This window comes from Numenius arquata, chromosome 8 (assembly GCF_964106895.1).
Source record: "Numenius arquata chromosome 8, bNumArq3.hap1.1, whole genome shotgun sequence".
Taxonomy (NCBI): Eukaryota; Metazoa; Chordata; class Aves; order Charadriiformes; family Scolopacidae; genus Numenius; species Numenius arquata.
Window position 1 is genome coordinate 39,386,200 of NC_133583.1, and position 16,386 is coordinate 39,402,585.

The following is a 16,386-nucleotide window of genomic DNA, read 5'->3' on the forward strand; positions in this document are numbered from 1 at the left end:
GTGTGCACAAGTTTGACCTAGCCAGCAGGCCCAAGCTGTGTTAGGGATTTTGGTTTCACTTGCAGCTCTTCTCCAGAAGCCTGTGTTTGGCAAATGCTGCAAGTGTGGTAGTGGTGGTGGTGTTGCTGGGATAATTATGTTGCTTTTGTAGACCATAACTGTTTTTATTTTGTGCTGATCTTCTGTGAGTCAAGTTAATTACAAGACCTGATCACAAGCACCCAGGTCATGCATCCCAGTCAGTTCAAGATTGTACATAATTCATTGGTATAGTCCACCATTGGGGTGGGATATTCACCTTCTGGATGGATGCGAAGCTGAGTAGATGGCTAGGGATGAGCCTTCACAGCTATTACCTGAGCAATGTGAGTGCCTGGAAGTTTGTTTGTGGAACAGCTGTCTCCACAGTGAGCAACTGCATGGACTTTTTGTCATGTGTGGCAAGGCTTCAGTTAGAAAAAAGCAATGATTGTATGATTTTACTGTGGTTAACACCTGACTTCGGATTTTGAAGCAGTCTTGTTTAAACCCAATTTACTATAATGTTGAGAGTGGACAATTTTTTTTAGAGTGCTGAGTACAAAGAGGTGACAATGGATTTTCAGAATGCTCACTGGTTTTGTATGTTATTCTGCTCACCTGTGAAGATACTACATATTCTGTTTAGAGCAGTCAGCAAAGGTAATTGCCTTAATTTCCATATGGAATGTAGCTCAAGAAGTGTCAGCACCAAAAGTTTCATTTGTGTGTTACAACTGAATGGAAGAATCTGGCTGCTCTATTACCTACAAGAAGAATCATTGCAGACTTTAGTGCAACCTCTGAACTTTCTCGCTGTTTTTCATGCAAATTCACTGCAGTGGTCAATCCTCACATAGCAAAGAACAGGAAAAAACTGTTTTGTAACAGTTTCATTCATTGTTACCCTGCACCATTTTCATGGTGAGGAAATTATGTCTAAAAAGTTACTGAAAAGAAGAAAGGAAGATGCTTTATCAAATTCCATTCTAATAATATAAAAATGTATTTCTCATAGGAATTGAATTTTAATCAAGAAAGAAAAAAATGCATTAAGGAGTAAAAACTGCCAACATTCTCTAGTTCTTGAGATTAGGAAATGACGTAAACCAGCAGTCTTGTAACTGAATGGGCATGTGGCGGTGTGGGTACCTCTCTGAACTTGCAAAGGAGCGTCACTAAAGTCAGGTGTAGGATCAGAACTTTACGAATGCAGTCATTCGTCACTCTTAAAGGCAGGCTCTTAAAATTAGGCAGGATTTCCTTCCCACATCCTTCAAGTGGTATTTAAGAAGCAATGAAATCTCTCCTGTTTAAAAAAAAACAAAAAAAAATAAAATCAAAGTGGTTGGCATCAATTCTTGTTGTATAAAGAGGTTTAAGTCAAATGATACTGTATAGTTATAAATTGCATCATATACCCATCAGAAATTGCTTCTGTGTATATTCCTTACTCATTGTGAACAGATGGCCAGCAATTCAGAATTTCCTTTTAATGAATCCTTAGCCAGATCACTCATACTGATGAATATGCTATCGAAAGTAGTACCTGCTATGTTTGAGCATTTTCTGAGTACTCTGAATTTTTATCTGTTTCTGACCCTAAAAACTGAATTAAGTGATCCATTGAATTCAGCCAGCTGTTAGTCAGCCACCTTTGAAGCCTAATGCCATGAACTAATTTTTCTCTCTAAATTGTTGAAATTTGTGAAACCACAAATCTCTTAACTGAACATGACTCCCAGTGGCCAATATTTTAAGGAGTAACCAGCACGAATACCAGCTCTGTTTCTTTTTCTGTCATTAGGAACTAGCACTGCTGCAGCTGGCATAATGCCAGAGCATCCACAAAACCGTTTGATTCTTCAGGAACATTTGCAGCTTTAACTTATATAATTAAATTCTTCACTCTCCCAAAAGAAAGTCCCTAATTAATTCATTACCATATACGTGGGTGGACCTCACAATACAATCTCTAAGAGAGCTGCATTCTATAGCAGTCCGTTAAATACACGCTTTATTAAAAATCTTCAAAGGACTTGCAGAAATAGAAGGAGATGCTTGACCCCCGTTTAAACTGGATGGAAGATCTCAGTTATTTATGTGTTAGTTATGTACTGTGATGACTGTGTTCAGAATAAGAGGCTCAGCAGGATTTGAATTTGAGGATTTTCCCTTCCCTCATTGGGTGGGAATGCTTGTGAGATGTGAGCAAGGATCTTTTAAACCATATCTCTGCCCTCATTTTATTCTCTGACTGTAGTAGAGTAATTTTGCTTCCACTGCCATTTTGACCATATACTTCGTGCTTGTTTGTAAATTCCTGACGTGCTACACTGTGCTGTCTCTTGTTCTGCCTCTGCATCCCCTTTAGCTTTAATTTCCCTCTAGTTCTGCTGAATCTAATCTAGCTAAGTACTTGTATTATTTTCCTATTATTCATCTCCATGATACCTGGACAACTTAAAGCTTTTCAGCTTGGCTGAAATAAAAATATGCTTCATCTAGCTGAAGTTTCTCCCTGTTGCTCCTGTTTCCTGTGTTGTACCATTTCCATTGTGTTCCATTGTGTTTCCTGTGTTGTACCATTTCCATACATTTCACCAGCAAAACCAAACAAACAAAAAAAATAAGTTTCGTGATGAAAATTAGGATCTCTTTGGTCACTGTGGTTGGTCTCAGGGTCTGCCCAGTGGTTTCTGTAATCTTTAATCCTGAGACTTTGGCCAGAGATGATGGTCTGTTCATACAGAACCCTTGAGTTTGAGCAGAGTTTTCCTCTGTAGAGCAATAAGGTTGTAGTCTTTTCTTGCAACAAGCTTTATAGCTACATTAATTCTTGGAATAACCTTCCATTTCTGTATATCTGTTTCTCTTCCATCTTACTTCAATTCTAGTGAAATGAATTTCTTCCATTATCAACCTTTCTTATACTTTTCTTTGCTGTTAAAATGGTTGAGTCCTCCAGTTAAGGATACCTTATTGAGTTGATGAAATCAATGAACGAAGTTTTTTCTCTTCAGGACCTAATATCTGTACCATAGTGAAGGATGTCAGTTTCTTAGAGTTAGGCTTCTAATCACTAAGCTTTGGGTGAAACTTTCTCTAGTACTTGATGAGCCTCAGACAGCTGGAGAACTTTGAAGACCCGAGCATGAAAGAAAATCTAGCATGCAATATTAGTCAAATGCACTAATCCCTGTTAATGAAAAATTTACTATAATCTTCTACGTTAAAAACAATTTCAAGGGAAGTTCAGAACAATAGAGCATGTTATTTTAAAAAATTCCTTTATGCTAAGAATTTCCAGTTTCAAACATATAATAAAAACAGGATAGCGTTGGGTGAAAAATGTAAAAATATGGAGATTTCTCATGTCTAGGTCATAGTATTGTTTCATAAAAAATTATTATAAGCCTCCCAAATTAATATCATATTCAGCCATTTAAGGCAAATTAAATGCAAATGAAACTTCTCAAATGAACGCATAATGCTTACTGCATTGAGATTTCAAAACACATTTGTGATGCTGAGTAGAAAAAAAATCAAACTTACATTGAATGTACTGTGTAAATGCAAATGTCATCATCCATTTCTTTTTATGCTTTTCTAGTTTGTGTTCTTTGTTTTGCAAATATGGTAATCGTAATGCAATTGTATTAAAATTTGAAGAAGTCATCAAAATTCACCAGCAAGCACACTCTTCTTCCAAAGTTATTTGGCTCAAAAGTGTAAAATAGATTTGGAATTTTAAGTAACCAGTTTTAAAGCTTATCATATTACATTTATATATTCTATTATGGCATGAATGAGATCAGAAATATTGACATGTTAGTAAAAAGCATGTGTTAACGTGCAATTTATTTTTTTAAATGGAAGGCCGCGTGATGACATTTTTTTGGCAAGATAAATGTTTTACTGCATATACCAATGCCTTTACTTAACCTTTGAATGGTGTACCTATGTTTGCATGTTTTTTTCCTTCCAGTATTTTAATTTCAAGAGTTACCTTAACATGTCAGTTTCTCCATACAAGTCCTGTAGGAAATAACTTTTTAAGCCTGAAAGGATTACATTTGACTATGCATTTTACACTCACTTATCCATATCCAGTGGTGATCTGACAATGCTGGTGAGAGCTCTCTCATGTTTGCTACACCACCACTGTCTGCATTGCTCTGTGGTGCAGACTCAGGGAGTTAAAGAATCTTTCTCCAATACACTGTTAAGTTTGCTCCACAAACAAGCACTCATTATACTAGGCATTTTAATCTAATGTTAATTGTGACTTGGAAATTTGGGTAATCTATGCCATTGTGATTTGTGGGTAAGGAAAATTCAAATATCAACCTGCCATTAACACTGTGTGCTAACGACTTGCTGGTCATCAGAGTATTGTAACAAGCTGACAAGCTCAAGACAGCTAGGACAGTCCAAGTGCTGGCATCTTGCCAATTACGGTTTTGCACAAAAATGATACATTTCAAATGTCAGATTTCCTGAGGTACATGCTGTGCAGACTGTTATTCTGCACCAGCAAGCAACTAGAAAGGAGTTAAATGATACTGTCCATATGGGATTCACAGCATAGGTAGCAGATTAAGTCCATTAAGAGAGAGAAAGCTGAATTCTGCTCTGGTTCAAACCAAAGATGCTGGAGCAGAATAGCGGTATGTCACTTATGTGGTCTGTAATACTTTGTCAGAGTTCCTTAGCTTTGTTAAAAGCAAAAATAAAAGTAAGTTTGGAAAAAGCCTAAACACCCACAGCTCTGACAGGTCATAATTAGTAACGAGGCACGTGGTGAACACAGTTTGGATGGAAGACTTTGCAAAGACAAAAAACTGACCAGCAAGAAAGGTGATTGTCATATCACTAAACAAGAAACACAACAAAAAAAGCATAGTTTCATGCACAATATCTGGTGAAAAAGGAAGGTGGAAGAACTCTAGGGAACTGATTGTCAGAAAAAAACCGAAGGGATAGTAAAATTTAAAACATTTTATAGGAGATTGAAGTTACACCTTGTGGTGAAAGAGGCTTGCAGTCAAAGAAAAATACCTGTGTATTTTCATTTTGCAACATAGCAGCAAAATCTGTTTTGATCTTATTTGTCTTGTTAAATGTTTCAGTCAACTCTGTACGCATTTTCTTTATATCTGGTAAGAAACAGGTTAAGATCCTGTGTGCTGTTTGTCAAATTTTAAGATGCAAAGCAATGCTCTAGCAAGCTTAGCAACTTTAGTTAACCTCAGCAGCATTATGGTATGTGTTTGAGGGGCTGATTGAATATTACAAAGCTACATGCAAAGCAGATCTTCAGTGATGTGGCATTTGATTAGCGGGGAACTACAAAAAAAAGATATTTTGCAGTTGTAACAATTTCATATTTGTCATTAGAGACTATGAGTAAAAGGAGATTGTCTCCTTGCTGTACACAGGTACCAGCAGAAGAAAGTTTTGTGAGCAATACAAGCTACATCTGAGAGCCTGGAATCAGACTGATTACTTGAAAAAAATGTCAAAATTGTTGAGTTTATAGGAGTCTCCACCATCATTTGCAGAGGATTTTGGAATTACTGCTGTTCTTGGGTGGAACGATAAAGAGGAAGAAGGAAGTATTTTTATGTGTATGTGTGTTGGCTAGTGCTAAAAACTTAGTGCTAGTACAAACAGAACTATAGTTTTGACACTTTCTTGTAATGTTTTAGTTGTAGACTCCAGCCTATTAGAAATTTTCTTTAGCTACTGACAATATCAAATGTTAAATCTTAGTTCATCATATGCTTGCTTCAAAAAAATATGTAACTGTGGTGACATAGGAACACAAATGTCATTGAATGTCCACGATACTGGGGAGTGTATATTTTATATAAAGTATCTTTATAATAGAAATAGATTGCCATAGTTGTTATGAACTACTTAATCATATTTGACCATGAAGTAAAATGTAAGCAGATGTGATCAGCCTCTTAACTGATACAAATTAGGATAATTCTGTGAATCAGTAGAGTTATGCCGGTTTGCACGGGAGGAGTTGGCAGAAAATCTGTAAAAGTTGAGGTGGTTTTTCATCTATATTGGTCAATTTTTTGGTTGGTTTTGCTTTTTTTTTTAATGGAGGAGTTGTTGCTACGTGACACAGATTAGAGCAAACACCTAAAGTGTTTATAAATGAGGTGGTTTCAGGTGCTACATACACAATGGTGTTTAAAAACTCCCAATATCTCTCATAATAAATTCCATCATCAAGTGTGCCAGCTGAATCAACATTAACCAGTAAACCATTGCCAGGCAAAACCAGGTGATGACCACAAGTCAGGAAAAGGTTTGATGTTATGCAAGCTACACGCAGCAGGAGATAAGCACTCTGCATTGGCAAATACAGTCTTGCACAACCACAGGCTGTTGGTTTTCAAGAATTCAAGGAAGGCTTGTGGCTGACTCTTTGCTTGTGAGAATCTCTTTGCTTTTTGACTCTATCTTCCTTAGACTTCTGTTTATGTACTTGTCTCTTTCTTAATGAGTCTGTGCATATGGGGCCTATAAAAATACATTCTAGTAACATGAATTATGGAAACTAAATACAGCTGGCCTTTCAGTCTGTATGGGTTGGAATTACTAAAATGTATAACTGCTGCAGATAGCAGTTCTTCGGTAGGTGAAGCTTTTTCTCTGAGTCACTGTGGGTAAATCAATTTTCCAGGATGGTGGGTCATAATTTGTCAATGATTGCGCTGTCTTTAGAGGGGTTCTCATTCAGTTGAGATGTAAACATGAGGATACTTCAGTGAAAGGTTTACTGCATAGCTTTCCTCTCAACCTGTTTTTTTTTTCCGTGCATATATGAATGGACTATAGCAGTTTGCAAACAAATTTATAAAAATATAGAAATTCATAAGATTGATTTATCCCGTATAAACAGGAAAAGTTAAGAGCTTTCAGTGTTGTCTGTTCTTAATGTTACCGTTTTGTCCAATATCTGTTTTTAAGGGCTAAATTATATAAAATGTTTTAGGTTGGGTTGGTAGATGTAATTAATTTCAACAATATTCTTTTTCAGGAATCCATAATTTTTCCTTGTTTTTGTCAGGTTAATCAATACTTAATTCATTTTTGCAGCACTAAACCTGAAGTTCAAACTAATAGCATTTAAGATCCCTAAATAGAAAAAGGTGTGTACCTGGATTTATTTAGAGATTTCAAATCTTGTTTTGCAGATATGCTGATGTTTATGAAACCATCAAGCTTTGATTATATTGGTTAATCCAATTTAAAGATTTTTAGAATTCTTGTTTAACCTTCAGTTTGAGATAACGACTGGTGATGGTTTCAGGGAGAGGGAGTTATAGCGTATTCGGGAGAAATACCGTATGCAAGCATTTGCAGCTATTACCATTTAAATAGCCTATGTCAACCTAAACAATACTCAAGGGTTTGGATGACATTTTTTGTGGGAATTTTATTCCAAGGATCTTTATGGTTTAAGTACATGATCCAAAATGACATATTACGGAGATATTCTGAGCTGGGGCGAACACATCTCAAGCAAGGGATGACAGGCAAAACTGCATCCAACACAGAAGGAGCAACTAATAACAAATAGATGGAAAGCACTTTAAACTCTGTCCTCCAATATGTACAGCACTGTACCGTGACATTCATCAGAGAAATCTCATCTTCCCAAGCTTCTTCAAATTTTCTGCAGCCTATTTGAATAGGTCTACTTCTATTAGGACCAAATTTAATGGACAAGTAAGGTTTTTGTTTTAGCTGCATCAATACTGCTGGAGGAATATCTGTACAAATCCTGAACTCTTGAGTTCCTTGATCTGTAAATATCATACATTTGCCTACAGGTACATGCCTGAATAACTCATTAAGGTTAGTGTTTCAAATCCAACTAGGAAAGAATTTTCAGGATTTAGGATTAGGGAAAGTTGTATTTTTTGGCTTTCTTGTTTTTATTGCATAAAAATCCTCAGTAGATTTTTATGAGGACCTCCAGGGGAATACACATTATAAATAAACCAAGATGTGGAAAAAATAAGGTCCAGGGACTCTCAGAGTCATAAACTTGCACTTGGAAAGTTAGGCAGGAAAGAAGAACACTTGCAACGTGCTCCTGCAGTGCTGGGTTGTAGGGAGCTGAAAGCTCAGGGCTGGAGGAGTGCTGATGCCCACCAGAGCCGAGCAGGGGCAAATTTAGAGGGAGGGAGAGAGAATGCAACTTTTGGTATCAGAGTCTGCTGTCTAGGTTGATTTTTAGAATACCGAGTTTGTGTTAAATTACAGTTTAACTCTTAATTGTGTAAGTGTGACACTTTCATAATAAACACAGGCTGCCTGGGTTCATCGGAAAACAATCTTACACGTTTGATTAATTTTATTCATAGGGACATTTTTTATGTCATCTGCTGAGTGGGTTTGGTGCTTTTCCTCCCTTTTTTCCAAATCTAGCTTTGAGTGCTTGCAAGGAAAGAAGAAAACAGACACCAAGAGGAACTGAAGTTCTTAATTGTGGGAAGTGTGCATATAAAATTTGTTTTAAAGCTTTGAATACTTTATTTTTGTAACAAAAAAAAGATCTCAAAGATTGGCGAACAGATTTTTCTGGCTGTATCCATTATATGCAAAGTTGTTTAGGTTCTTTGCTTAAAAAGATCTGTTCTCTTTTAATAAATAGACAAGAATGGATTAGTCAATACTAACATTTAAAATACAGTTGCTGTTTGCAAGCAGAAAGTTTCAGTTAATGCTCCAGTCACATGAAAGGTGGTGTGTGGCACAAAGCAATACATTGACCTTCAGGATACCATAGTAGAAATGGTGTGAATGGCAATATTGACAATGTTATTATGTTATTGTTATTTATTTCCGTAGATGTGTTCCACAGTGATTTATGTCTGGGAATCTCTCTGGTTTAGTATATTGCCAGTGCTTTGTTTAACAGGGCTATGTACTGTCATTATACTTTGTTATCTATTTAAATATTCTTTATATAGTTGTTAGTCCATTACCTGCCTGTGAAGTACTGTCTGAAAAAAAGATTCCTTACTTTTATTTTTCTTTTTCTGTTCAATATTATCTATGGAGAGACAGTATATGAAGAGGTATGTATGTGTGCATACATATATACAGCCATATACACAGTATGTCTGCATTTGTGTGGGCCATGAGAATTGTGGAGATGGTTGTTCACACTTCAACTTCCTATAAACTGATTACAACTTTAAAAGCTCATTATAATATAAAATATGCTTATGATGATCTTCCAATTGAAAGCTAGTCTGACGTATACTGATATCTTGCTAGTAGATGTTGTATGACGCATGTTCAGACAAAAAAAAGTACCGTTTAAAAAGCAGCTCTCAACATTACTGACAATGTTAAATGATGCAACTCCATCAGTTTTGAATCAAGTTAGACTTCATCATCATTTATAATTCATTTGAATTCCTCTTAAGCTCTGCTTCAAGCATATCCTAGGTGTTTAGACTGCAGAAAGATAAAATGCATAGATGTATATTGCTGCCTAATAAATCTCTTTCATGTTTTTCACTTGCAGAGACAGAGTAGCCTGACCTTGGAAAAGGGCTATAATCTAGTGTCTTTATAGAGACGAGGAAGCAGCTTTCACAAGTAGAAGTTAAACCCTAGATGGTTCAGGACTATCTAGCCATTGCTTAATCTTCTTAATATGGTAAGACAAATCCCATTCTTCATTTTTATATTAACATATTTCAATTTTATTACAGTTTTTAACTCTTAAGCAGAGCCGTAGGAGCTTGGATAGAAATGCCAGGCGAGCACACACATTATAAAGAAAAAGAACTCCTCAGCTCAGCAAGCTCACAAGTTCCAAACAGCTTATTTTAAATGGCTGTGAGTGAGGAAAAATTAGGGCATTGAGCAAGCCCACATAACTACTGCAGAGACAATATAATAAGGAGCATAAGATGAGAATTAATTACTATTAACAATAAAGTACATTTATTCTGGGTAGGACTTGCTGTCAAGATAGGATTCCTAAGTGGCACAGGCTTGGAAATGTCCACTTCTGATTTTTACCTGCATCATCAGCAAGTTTCATATTTTTGGGAACAGGATATGAATATCCCCAGTTGTTCCTGAAAAGGAACACATAATGTCAAGTTTAATCTTTGTGAGGTGACTGCCTGTTATTATAGTCTGTTACAGTGCACAGAGACTGACCAGAAGGGTTTAACTTTGAAAATTATTTCTGGAGCTGCAGCTCTCTTCTTTCCCACATCTCTTTTTCATTTCTCTCTCTCAAACTAGTATAATAGATTTTATTCTGTATTTGAAGAAGTTCTCTGCCACTGAGTGGGTTACACATGCCATTAAAGCAGTCAAATAACTGAGTCACGGTTGAAGTTGGCAAGGTTAATTATGGACATAAATAACATTTTCAACAATCCATACTTTTTATTTGAAGAATAGTTATATATTTTATGGTTAACGTTAAAACATTTTAACTCCTTTTCAAAAATAGGGACAGAGAGTCTATGGCATCTACTCAGTGTATGCTTTGAGTGATTTGAGCTGTAGAGTTGTCCGTGTGTGTCACTGTTTGTGGTTGCTATCATTAGATTATATGACATTTTCTAGGAAACTTGTCCACTTCTGGGTTCATTTCTTCAGTACAGAATTATTTTTCTTCTGTAAATCAAACAAACAAAATCTACTTATAAACCAAATGTCAATATTTGCAAATATTTGTGTGAAAATTCACACAATGAGTAATATATCATAAACAGTCCAAATTAAAATTGGTTCTGCTCAACTGCATTGTTGCGAAAACATTTCCCAAGTTTCACTAGCTTTAACTTTTACAATCCCATGTGGTATAAAATTTTTAGAAAGCAAAAGATTTGCAATCCAAGTCAAAACGCCCCAAATCAATCTTTTTACCTTCACTGTAAGGGTGTCAGTGATATTTGGGAAACTGAATTTTGAAGGGAGGATTTTTCAGTCTGGCTGCTCGGATATTGATTCTCTTCAGTATGCTCGTAAATAACCTTGGAAAGGAGTGATTAGTTATGAGATACAGGCTGCTGATTGATTAAATATTTTTGAATACTCAGAAGTAAAGCTGATTCTAAAGAGGTAAAACATTATTTTTATGAAGCTGAATGACATGAAATTCAGTTTTTGTAAATGCAAATGGATGCTTGTATTTAAATATCCATTTTGACTTAGTAGTTACTATTCAGGAGGGAGATTTTAGCATTATTGTGATTAGTTCAATAAAACTGTCACGTCAACACTAGTTAAAGAGGAAAATACAATTGACAAAACATCCAGGAAAAAATAAGAAAAAAAAATGAGTACAATCCTTTTGAAATCTAGTTTGCGTAGTTTTCCTGAATATTACAAATGAGACCGGTAAAAGTCCCCAAAGGAACTAGAAGAGCTACAAAGAAAACAGCAACAATAAAGACATGGAAGTGTTCCTTGTGGAGGACCAATAAAATGGCTATGTACCTTCTCCTTGGAAAAGAGATGACCAGGGTTGTGGTAAAGGTCTAGTAAATGACAAGTGGTGTAGTTCTTATAACATAAGGATCAAGGTGTACTGAATAAAGTAATCATGCAGCAGTTTTAAAAACAGTGAAAGGAAATATTTTTTTTATAAATGCATAATTAAATTTGGGAATTCCCCATCAGAGGGTATGATGGATATCTAAAATGTGAATAGGCTCAAATGGGATTTGATTACTTTGTGCTGTAATGAATAGGCTTAATTTCGTGGATTTTAAAGAACATGCAGTCATCAGATATAATTCCTGCCTCTACTTTCAGATATAATATCCTGCTGGAAGGACATGCCATTTTGTATTTTCCTAGTTTCTTATAGTATTTCCCAACTGTGGACCTTTGTTCAAACAAAATATGGCTGTTCTTGTGATCTTCAGACATTTGCGAACAGGATTAATTTTATCACTATAAACAGTTTCTCTATGAAGTGTGATATTAAATGCTTGCATATGTTTACACTTTTATCTTGTGAAGTGCACCTGCAAGACATCCATGCTAAAATGTGCTGTGCTTGAAAAGAACTCGTCGATGGTCCATGTGCTTTCTCGATATGTTCATGCAGAAGAGCTTTGCTGCACACTGTCAGTATTTTTGGCAGTCATGGCTGATCATAAGGACAAAAGTGCAGGTGCAAATTTAGTGACTGGGCTTTGCTGCTGTGTGGTTGCCGTTGCTTTTGTTTGGAAAATTTGCTTCTGATAATATAGGCACATCAGCTGTCTTGAACTTTGGACTATCTTTTTTATATGGATGGAAATTAAAACCAAAGAAAGAATAGCATTGAGCTTCTCTTTTCCTGTTTGGGGTCTTATACTCCCTGCAGCATTCTGTTACCAAGTTGTAGATCAGTCCTCGATGAGAAGCTGAAATTTACCCCTTTCTGTGCACCCATGTTTTCTCCTTTCCTATGAAGAAGCAATTTAAATGATTTTGAAATGCACCTTCTGTTTGTGATTTGGGGGGTGGTGTGTAGCCTGTTTCACTCTATTTGCTTATCAATTTCAGGACCAATTAATAATTTTAAGGTTTTTGTTTGCTTTTCTTTGCTTTTGTGATCCATAAAGATGTTCCGTTTCTTTATGGTAAATGGTAGAACTTTGTGGATGTATGTCACGTCTCTCAGTTGACAGGATTCTTTTTCTTGTCAAAAGGAGTCCCAGGGAATGGAGGAAAGTGGACTAAGAAAGAAATAAGATAACAAAAACAGAAGGAGGAGAAAATAATTCAGTGAAATTTTGAAATAGCTCATGTGAGAAAAAGTATTGTATGCAAATTCTACAAAGCTTTTTTGGTACAGAATGAGGAAGAAACATATTTCAGAACTACAGGATGCATTCCAATTCCCTAAAGCTTCTCCTTTTTACTTTGGCCTAAATTTGACGTGGCTGGCATGTCTTACTTATAGAAAAAGTCCTGGAAAGCGAAAAATGGTGCAGCTGGTCCTTGGCTAGTTCATTGCTATGGGGAAATCTTAATTAAAGCCTTCTTCATTATGTATTACCATGTCCTTGGAAGGAATCAGATGTTGCATAGAATATTCCATATCAGGGACAGCTTCGGAGAACACTGGACAGGGAATACACGTTCTTTGGAGAATGAGGTGTTTTTAAAATAGATAATGGTATGCAGAGGTAGAGTTTTGGAAAATTTGGCCTTTGCTCTGTATTTGTGAAGGTTTGGGCACTCTGCCTGTAACACTACACTCATCCCAGCATTTCTGCCAGTCACCTGCCATTTGATGTGATAACATCCAGATACACTTCATGCCAAGTCCCACAGTGCTCCTTGTTGTTCTGTGCTCAAAGATTTAAACCAGATTAAAAAGCAACCATGAGAACCAGAGCATGAAAAGAACCCTTAAATATTTGGGAAGCATTCACTGGGTTCTCAGAAGTCACAGCACTCTTTGGCATCATACAAAGTATGATGACATAAGTGCCAATGGATATCAGCAGAGAGCAAGAACAAGCTGGTGATGCATGCTTTGGATAGCTTATGTGGAACACTAGCTCTATCGACAGCCTAGGCAAAGTGTTGCATTGATTCAAAAAGAGTATTTTGCAATGTTGCAATTGCAGTATTTCAAGCTGGGATAATTTTGCTTGAAATTTATATATAATGTTAATTTTCCCCATGGGAAAATGAAAAAAAAAAGTTGATCAGAGCATTCCCCCTTACATAGAATACTGAAACTGCACTTTTTAGTAATTGCTTTAATACAAAAATGCTCAACTTTGTATCCAGGAGTTTGAGATTAATATCCTTGACTAAAAATTGTCTCATCGTGCAAACAAAAATTCTTTCACTCTTGCAGGCTGTCCACATTGGCTCAGACTTTGGTGTGCTGACGTAAATGAAGAAACAGTGCTTTTATAGGCTTATGAATTTATAAACCATTGATTTATATGGGTATAAGAACCCTACTTTTCATAGCCAAATCATAGGGGTGAAGAGCTTTCAGTAACATTTCGTATTTTGCTAGAGAAGCTTTACAAAGTCTTCACTCCTGAATAGATTTAACTTAAATTATTTGTATTAAGCACAAACGTTTGACCCATCCTTTTCGTTCCTTGGATACCTAGCAATGTCTAAAAGGCCAGTTATTTCTTTTCAAACATATTTTGCTCTTTCTTGGGCCTTTTCAGACTCAGCTACTTCTTAAATTTTACTAGCTAATGTATTTGGAAAACCTGTCTCTTTATGATAGAAGACATGGCCAATTAAATCACACAATACATCTGTCAGGACAACTGAGTGAAGAGAGAATTTTATTGTATACATGTATTTCTCCAGATACCATTGTCTTACTCTGAGAAACAAGTGAGTCTAGCCAAATACATAAACAGATGATGCTATTTGTGTGGTGTTTGTTAATAATATCTGCTGGAATACTTTGCTTCTATTTTACAAATAAGAAATGTGCAGTCATCCTCAGAAATATTTCAGTAGCTGTCCTGTAGCTCAATGAAATGAAACCTGCAGTATTTTCATCTGTTTTTTAATTAATATTCCACTTCTCCATAAAAACAAATTCAGTGAGACCTTACTGACACTATTAACTCTTGTAAAAGTACGTTACATGTCAGCAAACTCAAAGGCGATTGTAGGGAGAAAATAGTTAAATTTTTAATTTATTCAAATAATTTTGAATTCTGAAAATTATTTTATCTGTTTGGCAGTGAATTAAAATATTTTTCCCCTTCTTGAAAATATTTACACATTTGAAAATGTGTGTCTGCTCAGATATAAGTTCTCTCGGCTGCATTTAGTTTATTCTCAGTATTTCCAAGGTGAGACCAACAGCAACATTCAAGGACTCAAGAAAAGAATTCTGATTTGAGCAGTGTACATCAGCAGTGTAAACCTATCATAAAATATGACATTTCAGTGGTTTTACTGTGACTGTATTTTTGAGAATAGAATATGACTTTTATTAGTACACTGAATACAATTCTGGATGTTAAAAAAGGAAAAAAAAAAAAAAAATAACAAGCTCAACCTACTTTAGAGCCATCTTTTAAGCCAAAATTCATTAAAAAGAAATTCTACAGAAGAAGTCATATTGGTATTTCAGGCACAGACTGTAACTGGAAAATGCTTTTATATACAGATTTATACCAACAGCTTTCTGTCCAGCAGGTGACTTTCTACATTAAAAGGTTTGTAGAAGTGGAGATTGTAATAGGATGAACAACCTTGATAAAACACTTTGATTCCTATCTTTGAAATTTTTTCCCTATTACATTTGCCTTAGCTGGTGCTGCTGCAGTTAAGGGGATGTCAATGCTTCTATTGTAAACTCCTTTCATGGGGTTTTATGACTTCATGGTAAAAAATAGCTTTTGTCTGAAATACTGCAGAAATTTCTTTTGAAAATAACTCTTTGTTCAGCTAAATAGTAAATGTTAACTTGAAAAACCACATTTATTTTAAATGAAAGGGCAATCTTCAGCTAAGTAATATCACCTCAGATTAATAAAAATGACAGTATTTTAAAAATCCAATTTTGTTTTCACAGTTAAGGTTGTTTGTTTGATTACCTTTTTTGCATTGCACTTTGTTTAGACAGGGAAAATCGATGCAGTTAGTTTCAGCAGGCTGGTAATCATTTTCACTCTCAGGTTGTTAGTGGCACAATATTTAAGATGCAGTAGCTGCAAGGTAAGTTTGATGAAAACGACTGCATGTATTGGAATTTTCTGAAAAGTTCTAACGTTGTATCCATCAATTTTTGGTTGCATCTATGTGTCACAACCCAGCAGCATTCACCACCTCAACTCTGATTTCTCCCCTCTTGCCTGTGTGTCTTGCTGCAAAGAGCCTAGCTTTCAAAGATGCTATCTGCAGTTCTTCCTTTCTCCTGACTCTGACGGGCTGTTTTCACAAACAAGAACTGGAATATGAATGAGCTGGGAATTCAGAGGGGTGAGCTCCTCTCCCTGCACTCCTACTCTCGTTTCCTTGCAAGCCCACACTTTGCCCTGTCTTGTTGCCTGACTTGTGACAATGCACCTTTTGAGTTTATGTTCTAAGCAGTGACTTTTCTGTCATGTAGCTTAGCAAAAATATGTCGTAATGGAAATGTCAGTCATTTCTGTCACAGCAGACTCAGTGCTGTAACAAATAACCTTCTGGGTGGAGGTATGAGTTTAGTGGTTTTTTTGGGATAGCTATAAGAGAATGGTGATGCGCCCTTTTAAATCTTGGGGTTTTGAAAATGCTATTGTTGCTGGATACAGGGCTAACTGAAGCATCAGTTTTTAAAGGCTTTTTCTTGTGAACCTACTATAAGAATCCAAGACACGG